This window comes from Aquarana catesbeiana, linkage group LG02 (genome assembly GCF_042186555.1).
Source record: "Aquarana catesbeiana isolate 2022-GZ linkage group LG02, ASM4218655v1, whole genome shotgun sequence".
Lineage (NCBI taxonomy): Eukaryota > Metazoa > Chordata > Amphibia > Anura > Ranidae > Aquarana > Aquarana catesbeiana.
The window spans coordinates 69,772,226-69,788,246 of NC_133325.1; the positions used below are offsets into that span (position 1 = coordinate 69,772,226).

A 16,021-nucleotide genomic window follows, 5' to 3' on the forward strand; every position below is an offset into this window, starting at 1 on the left:
TCTCTTATCTCTTCTTCTGGAGTCCCCCCTGATAGCATTGTCCGCTCCTCAGAGTGCCTTCTCAGGTAGCCAGCTGCTAAGGTGGCACCCGTGCATGGACACTCCGATCCAGTTTGTATGTATCCAAAGACATAGACTGACAGCAGCAGGAGCCTATGGCTGCTGGCTGTTTCTCCTGTATGACCAGGAAGAGAGGGCATTGGTGCTGCAACCAGGGACAGGTGGATTGGTGAGACGAGACAGATAAGTGTCAGGGAGGGGAGAGCAGGTAGTTGAACATTTTTTCCCCTAATGCAGGGAATGCATTAGGGTAAAAAAATGTTTTGACTTTAGAACCACTTTAAAGGATAAGTTCACCTTTGTGAAAAAAATATAAATGCACATATTTTTGTAGGAAAATAATGTGTATAATTTTTTTTGCACAGTAACCTGCAGAGCATTGCTCCCGTGATCAGCGAATTGTGGGTGCAATGTCAGCCCCCTTGCAGACTAATCCTACAGCTCTGAGCCCATACTTCTGGATTTTCCAAAAGCATTTGATATGGTTCCCCATAATCACTTCATCCACAAACTGAGGTCTGAGGGCATGGACCATAAGGTTTATTTTTTGGTAAAAAACTGGTTACAGGGGCGTGTCCAAAGGGTGGCGATAAATAACTTGTACTCAGACTGGTCTGGAGGGGTAATTGGGGTACCCCATGGTTCTGTCTTGGGACCAGTTCTATTCAATTTATTCATAAATAATAAAGAGGATGGGATAAATAGCTCTATCTCAGTTTTTGCGGCCAACACAAAAATAAGCAGTGCAATAACTTCACATCAGTATATAGAACTTTTACATAAAGAACTGAACAAAATAATGGAATGGGCAACTACATGGCAAATGAGGTTTCATGTGGAATAATGTAAAGTAATGCACTTGGGGGCAAAAAACATAAATGCAAACTACTCACTAGGGGAAGAACCGCTGGGGGAATCAAGGATGGAGAAAGATCTGGGGGTCCTAGTAGATGACAGACAGTTCCTATACAGTTGTGCTCATAAGTTTACATACCCTGGCAGAATTTATGATTTCTTGGCCATTTTTCAGAGAATATGAATGATAACACAAAAACTTTTCTTTCACTCATGGTTAGTGTTTGGCTGAAGCCAATTATTATCAATCAATGGTGTTTACCCTTTTTAAATCATAATGACAACAGAAACTACCCAAATGACCCTGATCAAAAGTTTACATACCCTGGTGATTTTGGACTGATAACATGCACACAAGTTGACACAAAGGGGTTTGAATGGAAATTAAAGGTAACCATCCTCACCTGTGATCTGTTTGCTTGTAATTAGTGTGTGTGTGTGTGTGTATAAAGGTCAATGAGTTTCTGGACTCCTGACAGACACTTGCATCTTTCATCCAGCGCTGCACTGACGTTTCTGGATTCTGAGTCATGGGGAAAGCAAAAGAATTGTCAAAGGATCTGCGGTAAAAGGTAGTTGAACTGTATAAAACAGGAAAGGGATATAAAAGATATCCAAGGAATTGAGAATGGCAATCAGCAGCGTTCAAACTCAAATCAAGAAGTGGAAAATGAGGGGTCTGTTGAAACCAAACCATGGTCAGGTAGACCAACTAGAATTTCAGCCACAACTGCCAGGAAAATTGTTCGGGATGCAAAGAAAAACCCACAAATAACTTTAGGTGAAATACAGGACTCTCTGAAAACGTGGTGTGGCTGTTTCAAGATGCACAATAGGGAGGCACTTGAAGAAAGATGGGCTGCATGGTTGAGTTGGCAGAAGAAAGACATTACTACGCAACTGCCACAAAGTATCCCGCTTACAATCCGCCAAACAGCACAGAGACAAGCCTGGAACCTTCTGGCACAAAGTCATTTGAAGTGATGAGACCAAAATTGAGCTTTTTGGCAACAACCATAAAGGCTACATTTGGAGAGGTGTCACCATTCCTACTGTGAAACACGGTGGTGGATCGCTGATGTTTTGGGGATGTGTGAGCTACAAAGGCACAGGAAATCTGGTCAAAATTGATGGCAAGATGAATGCAGTATCTTATCAAAAAATACTGGCATTCATCAGCCAGGAAGCTGTGCATGGGACGTACTTGAACATTCCAACATGACAATGATCCAAAACACAAGGCCAAGTCAACCTGTCATTGGCTACAGCAGAATAAAGTGAAGGTTCTGGAGTGGACATCTCAGTCTCCTTACCTCAATATCATTGAGCCACTCTGGGGAGATCTCAAATGTGCAGTTCATGCAAGACAGCCCAAGAATTTACAGGAACTGGAGGCTTTTTGCCAAGAGGAATGGGCAGCTTTACCATCTGAGAAGATAAAGAGCCTCACCCACAAATACCACAAAAGACTTCAAGCTGTCATTGATGTTAAAGGGGGCAATACACGGTGTACAATGTACAGTGGAACCTTGGTTAACTAGTAACACGGTTAACGAGCGTTTTGAAAGACGAGCAGCTTTTTTTTTAAATTCTGGCTCGGTTTGCGAGTGCTGTCTCGCAAAACAAGCAGAATTCAAGCTAATGGGGTGTGCAGTACCGCATTTGGCCAGAGGTGTGGGGGCGCCGATGACACTCGGAGGGGTTCGGAGCTGCTCAAAAATACTCGGAAACACTTGGAAATACTCCGTTCTCGAGTGTTTCCGAGTTCAGCCGAGCTGTCCCCGAGTATTTCCGAGGCTCTCCGGCGCCCACCCACCTCTGGCCACATGCGTTATTGCATGCAATAGAAATGAGGAACAAATTATCTTTGTTTCCATTGACTTCTATGGGGAAACTCGCTTTGATATGCGAGTGCTTTGGATTACAAGCATTCTCCTGAAATGAATTATGCTCGTTATCCAAGGTTCCACTGTATATCCCAAAACACGAGAACCCCCAAATACAAGAACTCCCCCCTCTGTTCCAAAGACTTTTCACTTTATAAACATTCCAAAAGTCCTGCATCTTGTCAATGTATGTGCTGGTGCTGTGCCAGTTGTCCCGGATTTTCTGCCTTCAGCCCTCTACTGATCTTTTGTCTGCAGCCCGACCACTATCACTGCCAGTCTCCACTGATTTTCTTCCTACTGCCCAGCCAGTCTCCGCTGATCTTCTGCCTTCTGCCCAGCCTGACTTAGGGTTAAGGCAGTGCTGGAAAATAATGGTGTCCACACAAAATATTGACACTTTGGGCCCAATTTGGACATTTTCACTTAGGAGTGTACTCACTTTTGTTGCAAGCGGTTTATAAATGAATGGCTGTGTGTTGCATTATTTTGAGGGGACAGCAAATTTACACTGTTATACAATTACACTGTTATACAAGCTACACTCACTACTTTACATAGCATACATTGTAGCAAAGTGTCATTTCTTCGGTGTTGTCACATCAAAAGATATAATAAAATATTTACAAAAATGTGAGGGGTGTACTACTCACTTTTGTGAGATACTGTATCTAGGACCCTGAAATATCCGGTTCTATGGCTTTCCATATTTTGCCTAAATATTGATCCATTTTTTACAAAAAGAAAATTTTGTATTATTTCTTAACTGCTTCAGCCGTGGTAGATTTGGCTGCTCAGTGACCAGGCCCATTTTTTTGCGATTCGGCACTGCGTCCCTTTAACTGACAATTGCGCAGTCGTGCAACGCTGTACCCCAACAAAATTGACTTCCTTTTTTCCCCACAAATAGAGCTTTATTTTAGTGGTATTTGATCGTCTCTGCAGTTTTTATTTTAGTGCTATAAACAAAAGAGCAAACATTTTGAAAAAAAAAACTATCTTTTTACTTTTCGCTATAATTCATATCATTTTTTTATCAAAAAAACTAATTTTTCCCTCAGTTTAGGCCGATATGTATTCTTCTACATATTTATGGTAAAAAAAATCGCAATAGGCGTATATTGATTGGTTTGCGCAAAAGTTATAGCGTCTACAATATAGGGGATAGATTTATGGCATTTTTATTATTATTATTTTTTTTTATCAGGACTGCGACATTATGGCGGACACATCGGACACTTTTGACACATTTTTTAAACCATTGACAATTATACAGCGATCAGTGCTATAGAAAATTCACTGATTACTGTGTAAATGTCACTGGCAGGAAAGGGGTTAACACTAGGGGGCGATCAAGGGGTTAACTGTGTTCCCTAAGTGTGTTTCTAACTGTGGGGGGATGGGACTGTCTAGTAGGAGAGAGATATTGGTGTTCATACATAGTATGAACACGTGATCTGTCTCCTCTCCCCTGAAAGAACCGGGTCTATGTGTTTACACACACAGGTCCCGGTTCCCGCATTGTCACGAGCGATCGCGGGAGCCCAGCGGTCAAAGCTGCGGGTGCGCGCCCCCTAGTGGCCAAAAGGCAAAGCGACATAAGATAACGTCGTTTAGCCCAGCCGTGCCATTCTGCCGCAGTAAAACGGTTAATATATGATTCTCAAAAACTTTATTTGTTTTTTTTAATATATATAATCTATATTTTATTTTTATCTTTACATTTTCTCCAGAGTTTGTTTTTTTTAGAACATTTTATGTTTTTTTTTTAGATCATATAATGTGATATTGATCCCCTGGCTCTTGTAGTCCCATAGCCACGGACTCTTGTGCTCTTCTATTAAAGCTGCATCCGAGTGTGCAGCATTAGGCCAGTAGAAGGAGCTGTGAGCTCCAAGCACGTAGTCTGCATTCCTCAATTCCAGCCCCAACTTGCATGCCTTCCATTGACTTCATTTTTGCCCGTCTATTCCATGCTGGTTTGGCGTGACACTTCCCGGACTCACAGGGGCCGCTGTGCCTCAAACTATCTCCTTCCAGCAAAGTGGATGATACCGGTGGAGCCTGCAGGACTGTGTCCCTGTAAATGTGGATTTACAGGGACAACTCTTTTTCCGTAGTAGCTGCAGATAAAGAGCGACCGCCTGAGTGTCCTCTGGAGGGTGTCATTCCTGGAGGTCTTCTCCAAAGAACTGAAGACGCTGCTGAAGTCCGTATCGAGGTATGAGCTGTCTGAGGGCGTCGGTCACTTCATATTTGGTGACGATTGTGGTTGAAGACGTGGAGTCCTCGGACTCTGGAGCAACTACTGGACCTTTACTGGGATTACTGGTGACCGGCGCCGAACTTGGGAGTTGGGGGATACAGTTTCTGTGGTCCTGATTGGTTCCACTCTCTGGTGTGAGGTGGCAGACGTTCCCGCCTGTTTTCTGGCTCTCCACCTCAACTCCTTAACAGAAGTCGGCGTGTTACCATTACACGCGCTTTGTCAGCTTCCTCCTGTGTTTTCTTCTTCCACAGAATCTTCCCTGGATGAAAATGTTTTGTGCACAGGGTTATTATGGTGTGTGGTTGTTTTTCAAGGGTTGGACTTGCTTCCAGCTTTGTGGGAACAGTTTTGGGATGGCTCCTTCCTGTTCCTGACTGCGCATTAGTGCACAAAGCAAGGTCCATAAAGACATGGGTGAGTGAGTTTGGGGTTGAGGAACTTGACTGGCCTGCACAGAGTCCTGACCTCAACCCAATAGAACACCTGTGGGATGAATTAGAGCGGAGACTGAGCCAGGCCTTCTTGTCCAACATCAGTGCCTGACCTCACAAATGCGGAAGAATGGTCAAACATTCCCATAGACACACACCTAAACCTTGTGGATAGCCTTTCTAGAAGAGTTGAAGCTGTTATAGCTGCAAAGGGTGGGCCAACTCAATATTTAACCCTATGGACTAAGACTGGGATGCCATTAAAGTTCATGTGCATGTAAAGGCAGGCGTCCCAATACTTTTGGTAATATAGTGTGTATGTGTGTGTATATACTGTGTGTGTGTGTGTGTGTGTGTGTGTGTGTGTGTGTGTGTGTGTGTGTGTGTGTGTGTGTGTGAGAGTATATATATCTATATAGATATATATATCTATATATATTTTTTTTGTTTTGTTTTTTACTGTTTTAAATAAACAGTATGGGTGAGTAGAAGGTTTTTTATTTTTCATTTTAAATTCTTCAAATAGTGTCGACACGCTTGCAGATCCCCCAATCATATACTGTAGGCCTTGACTGATTTTACTCTGGTTTAAGCCCATCGTACAAAGTCAGCATTGCCTCCTTTCTATTCCTTTTTCAATGGTTCTTTGTTGCGTTCTCATCTTCAGTGGTTCTGTGATATCTCTTCCCCCTATTATTTTTTCTTTGTTGGAAAATCTCTGTGCAGCTAGCCTGAGTATTTAGCAGCGCCTCTGTGGGATAGGTATCCGTGCACAACATTGTCCCATTCACACAGATCCTGACTGACTCATAGGATTAGCTATTAGACAAAAGCTCTAAGTTAAATCCTCAGTCACTTGGGAAGATCTTATGATGTTTCTTGCATCTGTTGCTATGTTTCTGCTCTATCCTTTTCATGTGAAGAAATAAACTAAAACATCGGGGATTAACAGCATTACTTGTTTGTATATGTATCACTTGTTTGCATAGTCTTTTTAACCACTTCAGCCCCGGAAGGATTTACCCCCTTCCTGACCAGAGATTTTTTTTATAATTTGGCACTTTGCTTTAACTGTTAATTGCGCGGTCATGCAATGCTGTACCCAAACTTAATTTGCGACCTTTTTTTCCCACAGATAGAGCTTTCTTTTGGGGTATTTGATCGCCTGTGCTGTTTTTATTTTTTGCAATATAAACAAAAACCGAAAATTTTGAAAAAAAATTATATTTTCTACTTTTTGCTATAAAAAAATACAATAAACTCAATTTTAGTCATACATTTATGCCAAAAATCATACAGCTACATGTCCCGGGTAAAAAAAATTAAATAAGCGTATATTTATTGGTTTGCGCAAAAGTTATAGCGTCTGCAAACTAGGGTACATTTTCTGTAATTTACGCAGATTTTAGTTTATCTCATTTCTTGAGGTGCTAAAATGGCATGGCATGGCAGTACAATACCCCCCCCAATGACCCAATTTTGGCAAGTAGACACCCCAAGGAATTTGCTGAGAGGCTTGTTGAGCACATTTAATATTATATTTTTTTTGTCACAAGTGATTGAAAAAAGTAAAAAAAAAAAAAAAAGATTTTACACAAAGTTGTCACTGAAATGCTATATTGCTCAAGCATGCCATGGTTTTATGTTATGTTATGTTTTTATTTTCATCAGAAAAAACTTGGATGGTTTTTCAGACGGAATTCCGTTCAAGCTTGCCTTGCATACACACGGTCACACAAAAGTTCATTAAACTTTCAACCGTCAAGAACGCAGTGATGTACAACACTATGACGAGCCGAGAAAATTAAGTTCAATGCTTCCGAGCATGCGTCAGATTGTTTCCGAGCATGCGTGATTTTGTGCGTATCTGAATTGCATACAGGCGAACGCATTTTCGTATAGGAACTTTTCCCGATCAAAAAATAGAGAACATGCTCTCAATCTTTTGCTGGCTGGAATTCCGCCAACAAAAGACCGATGGAGCATACACACGGTCACATTTTCCAACAAAAAGCTCTCATCTGAGTTTTGCTGGTGGCATTTCCGATCGTGTGTACGCGGCATTAGGGTGTAAATTTTTGATTTCACTCCTCACTACCTATAACAGTTTCGGAGGCCATGAAATGCCCAGATAGCACCCCCCCCCCCCCCCAATGACTCCATTTTGGAAAGTAGACACCCAAAGCTATTTGCTGAGAGGCATGTTGAGTCCATGGAATATTTTATATTTTGCCACAAGTTTCGGGAAAATTACAATAAATTTTTTATTTTTTTTCACAAACTTATCACTAAGTGATATATTATTCAAACATGCCATGGGAATATGTGAAATTACAGCACAAAATACATTCTGCTGCTTCTCTTGAGTACGGGGATACCACATGTGTAGAACTTTTTGGTAGTCTAGCCACGTACAGGACCCCGAAAACCAATCGCCGCCTTCAGGCTTTCTAAGGGCGTAAATTCTTGATTTCACTCCTCACTACCTATCACAGTTTCGGAGGCCATGATGAAATGCCAAGATGGCCCAACCCCCCCCCCCCCCCAATTACCCCATTTTGGAAAGTAGATACCCCCAGCTATTTGATGAGAGGCATGTTTATTATGAGTATTTTGCTTTTTGTCACAAAAAATACATTTTCCCTTTCTTTCTTCATTGTCCAAACAAATGAGAGCTGCAAAATACTCACCGTGCCTCTTAGCAAATACCGTGGGGTGTCTACTTTCCAAAATGGGGTAATTTGGGGGGGGGGGGGGGGGTTGTGCTATCTGGACATTTCAGGGTCATCCGAAACTGTGATAGGTAGTGAGGACTGAAATGATCATTTTACGCCATTAGAAAGCCTGTAGGCGGTGCTTGGTGTTCAGCTTCCTGTACGTTGCTAGGCTCCCAAAAAGTCCTACACATGTGGTATCCCCGTACTCCGGAGAAGCAGCAGAATGTATTTTGGGGTGTAATTTCACATATGCCCATGGCATGTTTGAGCAATAAATAATTTAGTGACAACTTTGTGAGAGAAAAAAAAAATTGTCACTATCCCGAAACTTGTGGCAAAATATAAAATATTCCATTAACTCAATATGCCTCTCAGCGAATAGTTTTGGGTGTCTACTTTCCAAAATGGGGTCATTTGGGGGGTTGTGCTATCTGGGCATTTTATGGCCTCCGAAACTCTTATAGGTGGGGGGTTGACCTATCCTGGTATTTTATGCACAACATTAGAATCTTATGCCACACATCACCCACTCTTCTAACCACTTGAAGACAAAGCCCTTAGTGACACTTTTTGTTTACATGGAAAAATATATATTTTTTGCTAGAAAATTACTCTGAACCCCCAAGCATTATATGTATTTTTTAAAGCAAAGGCCCTACAGATTAAAATGGTGGGTGTTGCAATTTTTTTTCACACAGTATTTGCGCAGCGTTTTTTTCAAACGCAATTTTTTGAGAAAAAAAACACTTTTTTGAATTTGAATGCACTAAAACACACTATATTACCCAAATGTTTGATTAAATATAAAAGATGATTTTATGCCGAGTACATAGATACCAAACACAACATATTTTAAAATTATGTAGAACCGTGCAGCGGTGACAAACTACATACATTTTTAAAAGCCTGTACAGGTTACCACTTTAGATTTACAGAGGAGGTCTACTGCTAACATTACTGCCCTCGATCTGACATTCGCGGTCGGTGATACCTCACAATTGCTGTTTACATATAACAGGAGAGCGACGCTGGCGTTCACCTTTGCGCGCGAGCATGGGGGGGGGGGGGGGGGGGGGGGGCGCTTTTTTTTTTTTTTTACACTGTTCCTTTCATTTCTTTTTTTTCTTTTTTTTTTCTTTTCTTTTTCTTTAGCATTTTTATTGTTATCACAGAGAATGTAAATATCCCCTATGATAGCAATAGGTAGTGGCAGGTACCCTTTTATTTAAAAAAAAAAAAAATTGGTCGTTTAGACTCTAGATCTTTCCACAGCCCTGAAAGCATCTGACCACACCAAGATCGGTGTGATGGGATGCTTTCCCAATTTCCCAATGGCACTGTTTATATCCGGCGAAACCGAGGTCATGAAATGCTCGTAGCTTCCAGTTTCTTAGGCCATAGAGATGATTTGAGCCATTCTGGTCTTCGATCAGCTCTATGGTCAGCTGGCGGAGCCACCTGCTGCATTATCAGGTTCCCCAGTGGGACAGGAAAGCCCAAAAAAACAATGAAGACGATGGGAGGGGGACGATGATACCTAAACCTGCAGGCATCATTCTGGTATAACCACTCAAAAGTCCTTGTTGGGCATTTATTGTAATGTTCTTTTTTTTCATGCAGCCTGTGGGCTGAACAAAAAAAAGATATTGATCGGTGGGTATGCCCACCATTAGAATACCACCCTGCATCCACCCACTTCTAATGATGGTCATACATGCACCATTTTTTTTTTAACTATGGTGGTGAAATTACCTCCTACAGCACTGGAGTCGCTGATTTACGTATCGTGAGAGCAAACACTGTAGCTGTCAAGATAAATAAATCAGTGCTGCAGCTGAATGGCGTACCTGAAAAGAAAATAATGGTCAACTGTAAAACACAGTAAACCGTAAAGTATAAAGGAATTGCATACCTGAAAAGCAAACATTATAAAACATAGTAAAAAGAGCAGAACAATAGAGAGAGCAGAGAGATAGAACAATAAAACGACACCTATTTTTGCCTTTTTTTTATTTTGTATTTTTTAGTTTTTTTTTTTTCCTTTTTTTTTTTTTTTTACACTTTTATTTGTAACTGTAACTGTAACGGTTCCAGTTTCGGGTCTCTCAAAATGTATTGGCATCTTTGGAGACCCTGTGAAAGTGTACCCTAGACTATGCCTTGCTGTACCCTATGCTAATACTCCACTAGTGTGTGGTAGCATTCGAAACATTCACCGATGCAAAGACCAGAATGGTCAGGACAGGAGGTACAATAATTGCGGGTGTCACGCCTATATCTGCGCTTGCTACAGACACAACATCTTCTTTGGGGTTATCACTGGGTAGGGGTACCAGGGAGGACATAGGGAAAATGCCACCCATGCAGCCGGCTCACTGTATTTGCATTTGGAAAGTGGAAAGTGTCTGGAAACAGAAGGGCTGTGACGATCTCTACCTGGAATTTAAGGACGGATCCAGTTCGTTCTGAAGTTTTGTATAGCACATAAGCGTTCAGCAGAGACAATTGGAATAAGTATGCAGTAACTTTTTTTTTACCAGCGTCTGGCCTTACGAGCAATTAAGTACGGCGCCATCAACTGGTCATTGAGGTCCACTGCCCCATGTTAAAGTTGTATTCGTGGACACAGAGGGGTTTCTCCACAACACCAGTCGCCGTAGGAATTTGGACTGTCGTATCTGCGTGAAGGGAGGACAGAACAAAAAGCATTCTGTGAATCCCTTCACTTCACTGTGAACAAATTATTACTTCTCAAGCAGGCTCTCTTCCCCAGCCTAAGACGGGAATCTACAAGCCGCTGGGGCAGCCCTGGCGATTGGATCGCAAGGTTCACATGCGCCAATTCCATGATCAAACAAGTGACTAAAAAGTGACAAGCTCTTGTAATAATTGTCCACGTACAAGTGGTACCCCTTTCCGAATAAGGGTGACACCAAGTCCCACACAATCTTACTAGCGCTCCCTATGCAGTTTGGGCAGTTCTGCGGCTCCATGTGACTATCTTTTCCCTTGTAAACCATAAGACTATATGTATAGCCTGAAACGGGAGATTGGTCTGGTTGATGATACAACACCCCTAGATTAGGCACCTCATCCCAATATATAGGAAAGAGCAGTACATAAAGACAAAAAGTTTCTTCTATCAATTAAAATAGAAAATAATTTTATTTAATAACATGCTTAGAAAAGATTTAAACATATAAAATTACAAATGTTTGGTCATATGTTGAACAGAGAAATCAAGGTTCACAGAGGAGACGTTGCACACTAGCCCGACATGTTTCGCTATTAGCTTCCTCAGGGGATGTGCAAAGCTTAATCGGAACCACTAAATAAATGAGATATAGAGATATTATGGCATACAAATCAAGTTTGTCATACAAAAAAGTGATATGTGAGCTTGGTTGTCGAAGAGAGACATGGATGCAAACACTTACCCAAACAAGTGCTAGCACCTGCAAAACACCAGGCTGGACCCTAGATAATCACCCCAAATAAACCGATCCAAGGGAGTTAGTCAGGTGTGGCCATAGAGGGCAGAAGGGCGACACTGGGGACAATAGGTATTCGTAGAGTTAGGGGAGTTTGGTAAATAATGCATATAATATTCATAGGATAAAAGAGGGACAGTTGTCTCATGGATTAAATACTTACTAGGAATATGTGCCTAGTGATCCACAGGGGAGACACTCTTACAAAAGGTCTTTAATAAGACTGTGGGAATTTGGCTGCAGGAAACAGACTGAAAAGATAATGTAAATCTAGGTATAGAAATGCTATGGGCATACAAGAAAGATCAGTAGAAATCAAGAGTTGAGTGAGTAGAGAGTGGTAAAAGCCAAAGAAAAGTTAGTGAGGAGAGGAAAAACATTGGAATAGATAAAAGGAGAAAAGATCTCCAGTGTGTTCCACTGCATTGAGGGGAAGGAACGCTGAAGTTGGAAAGGAAAATAATGTAGTAATCTTATGAAGCAATGAATGGCCAAAGGCCATACAGAAGCAAAAGCTATGAAAGGAAGCATATCAGTATTAAAGCCTAAAAGGCTGGGTCCTTGCTTACCGGTCTTTACAAACGCCACAGAGTGAGAGCATCTCCCTCCGGCTCTGGCTGAACACACAGCCAGATCAGCCGGTTTATATCTGACCTCCGACGAGCCGGCGTGTGAGGACGCCGGCTCGAGGTGGACGAAAGGATGCCTGCGCATGCGCAGGGGGAGCCAAAACCTACAGACTACACTACCCAGGAGGCTGTGCAAGGAGGGAGGAGTCAGGTCCATCCATGAAGGCAGGAGGAACGTGTGAAGACTCCAACCTCTCCGCAGCGGCCCGGGACGTGCAGAGATGGCAACAGAGAGGTATGATCTGAGGTGGTGATGTCACCTTGGGATCAGATGAGTCCCCATGTGCATCCAGGCGTAAGGTGGGCTTGTTAATAGATGAAATGAGGCAAGCCCTGGGCGTCCATATGGCCCACCAAAGACCTGTTCCTCAGGACTGGAAAGAAGGGGAAGAAAATCCTGTATCCAATATAGGTGGACCGAGAAGAAGCAAAGAGGGACAAGGGAAGCAGAGCAGGACCACAAGACCGCTCTAGCTGACCAAGTGTTACTAAGGGCAACCAAGCTCACTTATAGATGTATATGGCTGATACTGAAAAAGAAAATCATAAAACATACAAAATTAGACAAATATAAAAAAACAATAAATATAGTACACAAGTTTAAATAAACAGAGTATTTGCAAATGATTAATAATAAATTGTTTGTAAAGATAAAGACACTATCTTGGGGAGAAAAAGGGAATGGGGGGGTAAATGGGGGTGAGGGAAGAAAAAAGGGAGGGGATGGGAGAAGTGGGTCTCCAAACATGGGAAACAGCCAAAGGAGGGATGGCCTAGGGGCTGACACTCAGAGACTAGAGGAAGGACTTGAAGCTAAGGCTTTCATTAAAACCAGGGAATGATGTGGCTTTGAGGTCGTAGATCCACCGAGCCTCTAACTGTAGCAAGATGCGATCGACACTGCCACAGCGGGAGTCTATAGGGACATGTTCAAGTGCCAAAAATTTGATATAATGAGGATTGAAATGATGGTATATGCAGGCTGATGGCAGTGTCCATCTTGTTTTTCTTAATCGGTTTGATGTGGTCTCGTATTCGTTTAAAAAATTGTCGTTTTGTTTTTCCAATATAGAAGCCACCGCACAGACACTGGGCCAAGTATGTAACACCAGGTGTCTGGCAGGTGACCCTAGACTGGGTGGAATGCCATTTGCCATTGGGAAGTTTAAATTTAGTTTTATCATCAACATATTCACAGACATCGCAAGCACCGCAGGGGAAAGTACCCCAATTGGCTTGAGTTGTGGGAGATGGCGTGGTTCCAAAGTGGCTCTGGACAAGTCGGTCCCTAAGAGAGGGAGCTCGTCTGAAAGTAATTTCAGGAACATTTTTTATGTATTTACTTGCAGTGGGATTGGTCAGCTAGAGTGGTCTTGTGGTCCTGCTCTGCTCCCTTGTCCCTCCTTGCTTCTTCTCGGTCCACCTATGTCGGATACAGGATTTTCTTCCCCTTCTTTCCAGTCCTGAGGAACAGGTCTTTGGTGGACCATACGGACGCTCAGGGCTTGCCTCATTTCATCTATTAACAAGCCCACCTTACGCCTGGATGCACATGGGGACCCATCTGATCCTAAGGTGACATCACCACCTCGGATCATACCCCTCTGTTGCCTTCTCTGCACGTCCCAGGCCGCTGCGGAGAGGTTGGAGTCTTCACACGTTCGTCCTGCCTTCATGGATGGACCTGACTCCTCCCTCCTCGCACAGCCTCCTGGGTAGTGTAGTCTGTAGGTTTTGGCTGCCCCTGCGCATGCACCCAGGCGTCCTTTCGTCCGCCTCGAGCCGGCGACGTCACACGCCGGCTCATCGGAGGTCAGATATAAACCGGCTGATCTGGCTGTGTGTTCAGCCAGAGCCGGAGGGAGATGCTCTCACTCTGTGGCATTTGTAAAGACCGGTAAGCAAGGACCCAGCCTGTTAGGCTTTAATACTGATATGCTTCTTTTCATAGCTTTTGCTCCTGTATGCCCTTTGGCCATTCATTGCTTCTCGTGTTTAAGAGAGAGATTGGCCTATAACTCCCGCATTGCGTGGGGTCTTTACCTTCTTTCGGTATTGCGGTAATATGAGCTTTCAAAGTTTCTGTATGAAAATAAGTGGTTTAATCGCCCAATCCATTAAACATTTTTGCGCGGTAAGGCCCCAGAGTAGACATTAGTTTATAGTAGTACACAGTGAAGCCATCTGGGCCTGGTGCTTTACCAGGCTTTGATGAGTCCACTGCTATCTGTAATTCCTCTAAAGTAATAGGTAAATCCAATTCTTCCTGTACCATGCTTGTTAAGCCAAGCATACCAGATGATATTAGATATTCATCTATTGTCGACTGATCAGGCGAATCCCGTTACAGATTATAGAGTGAAGAATAAAAGTCTGCAAATTTCTGTACAATTTGTTTAGGCAAGGTGAGTTTCCTTCCCTCCGCCCCCATAATCACTGGAACATAGGTCATTGATTGTTGCTCCCGTAGTGCTTGAGCCAATAGTTTGCCACATTTATTACCAGATTCGTTAAGTTGTTTACACCCTATCTGTATGAATTTTTGCGCTTAATAAAGCTGCAAATCCGTGACCTGTCTACATGCCGTCAAAAGATATCTGTCTACCTCTGATGAAGAGGTATGTTTATGAATAGTTTCTAATCTATGTATTTCTGCTAATATAGATGTTAACTTTGCCTCTCTTTAATATTTAATCCTAGCCCCATGTTTAATTAGGACACCCCAAATCACTGTTTATGAGCCTCCCACATCACCCCGGGGGTTTTATTCTGGTGTATTATTGGTCTGAAAAAACCATGCCACCTCACTTCTGACGTCCTTCATAACCTCCTGATCCTGTAAAAGACTTTAGTTAAGTTTCCACGTTATCAGATTAAGGTGGCTAAAGTTAAAGATATTATATTTCATGATTATGCGTGGTCCGACCAGGTAATTGACCCAATCGTGGTTTCAATTACTGAATGTAGTTGATTATGGGGGATAAAAAAGTGCGAGAGTATGACTTATGTACTGGGGAGAAGAAAGATTATCTCTCTCCCCACGGTGAAAAAGGCGCCTTACATCTATTAATCTTGTTCCGCGAAGGAATTGATGGAAGGATTTGATTGAAGGATTTGTTTCCGTAGGCAATGGCGGTGAACTTATTGATGTATCCTCTCTAGGAACCAGAGAGACATTAAGATCTCCCCCCATAATCTACTGACCCTCTGAGAATTCCATAGGTTTTGCTTATAGTATTTCTTAAGAATAAGTCTTGTTGTGTGTTCGGGGCATAGAAGGAGGCCAAGGTCACTCTGATCCCTCCTATTGTACCTTTACCCACTTCAGCCCCGGACCATTTGGCTGGCAAAAGACCAGAGCACTTTTTGCGATTCGGCACCGCATCGCTTTAACTGACAATTGCGTGGTCGTGCGACGTGGCTCCCAAACAAAATTGACATACTTTTTTTTTACTTTTTTTCTCCAAAAATAGAGCTTTCTTTTTTATTTTTATTGCGATATAAACAAAAAAATAGCGCCAATTTTGAAAAAAACTCATTATTTTTTACTTTTTGCTTAATAAATATCCCCAAAAAATAGGCCGATACTTATTCTTCTACATATTTTTGGTAGAATAAAAATCACAATAAGCGTTTATTGATTGGTTTGCGCAAAAGTTATAGCATCTACAAAATAGGGGATA

At 42.3% G+C, this 16,021-nt stretch overlaps 1 protein-coding gene across 1 annotated transcript in view; it reads left to right on the forward strand.

The window, feature by feature from the left end:
• PIWIL4 (piwi like RNA-mediated gene silencing 4) overlaps positions 1-16,021 on the forward strand; it is a 400,590-nt gene that overhangs the window by 232,576 nt on the left and 151,993 nt on the right. The window lies entirely within an intron of this gene.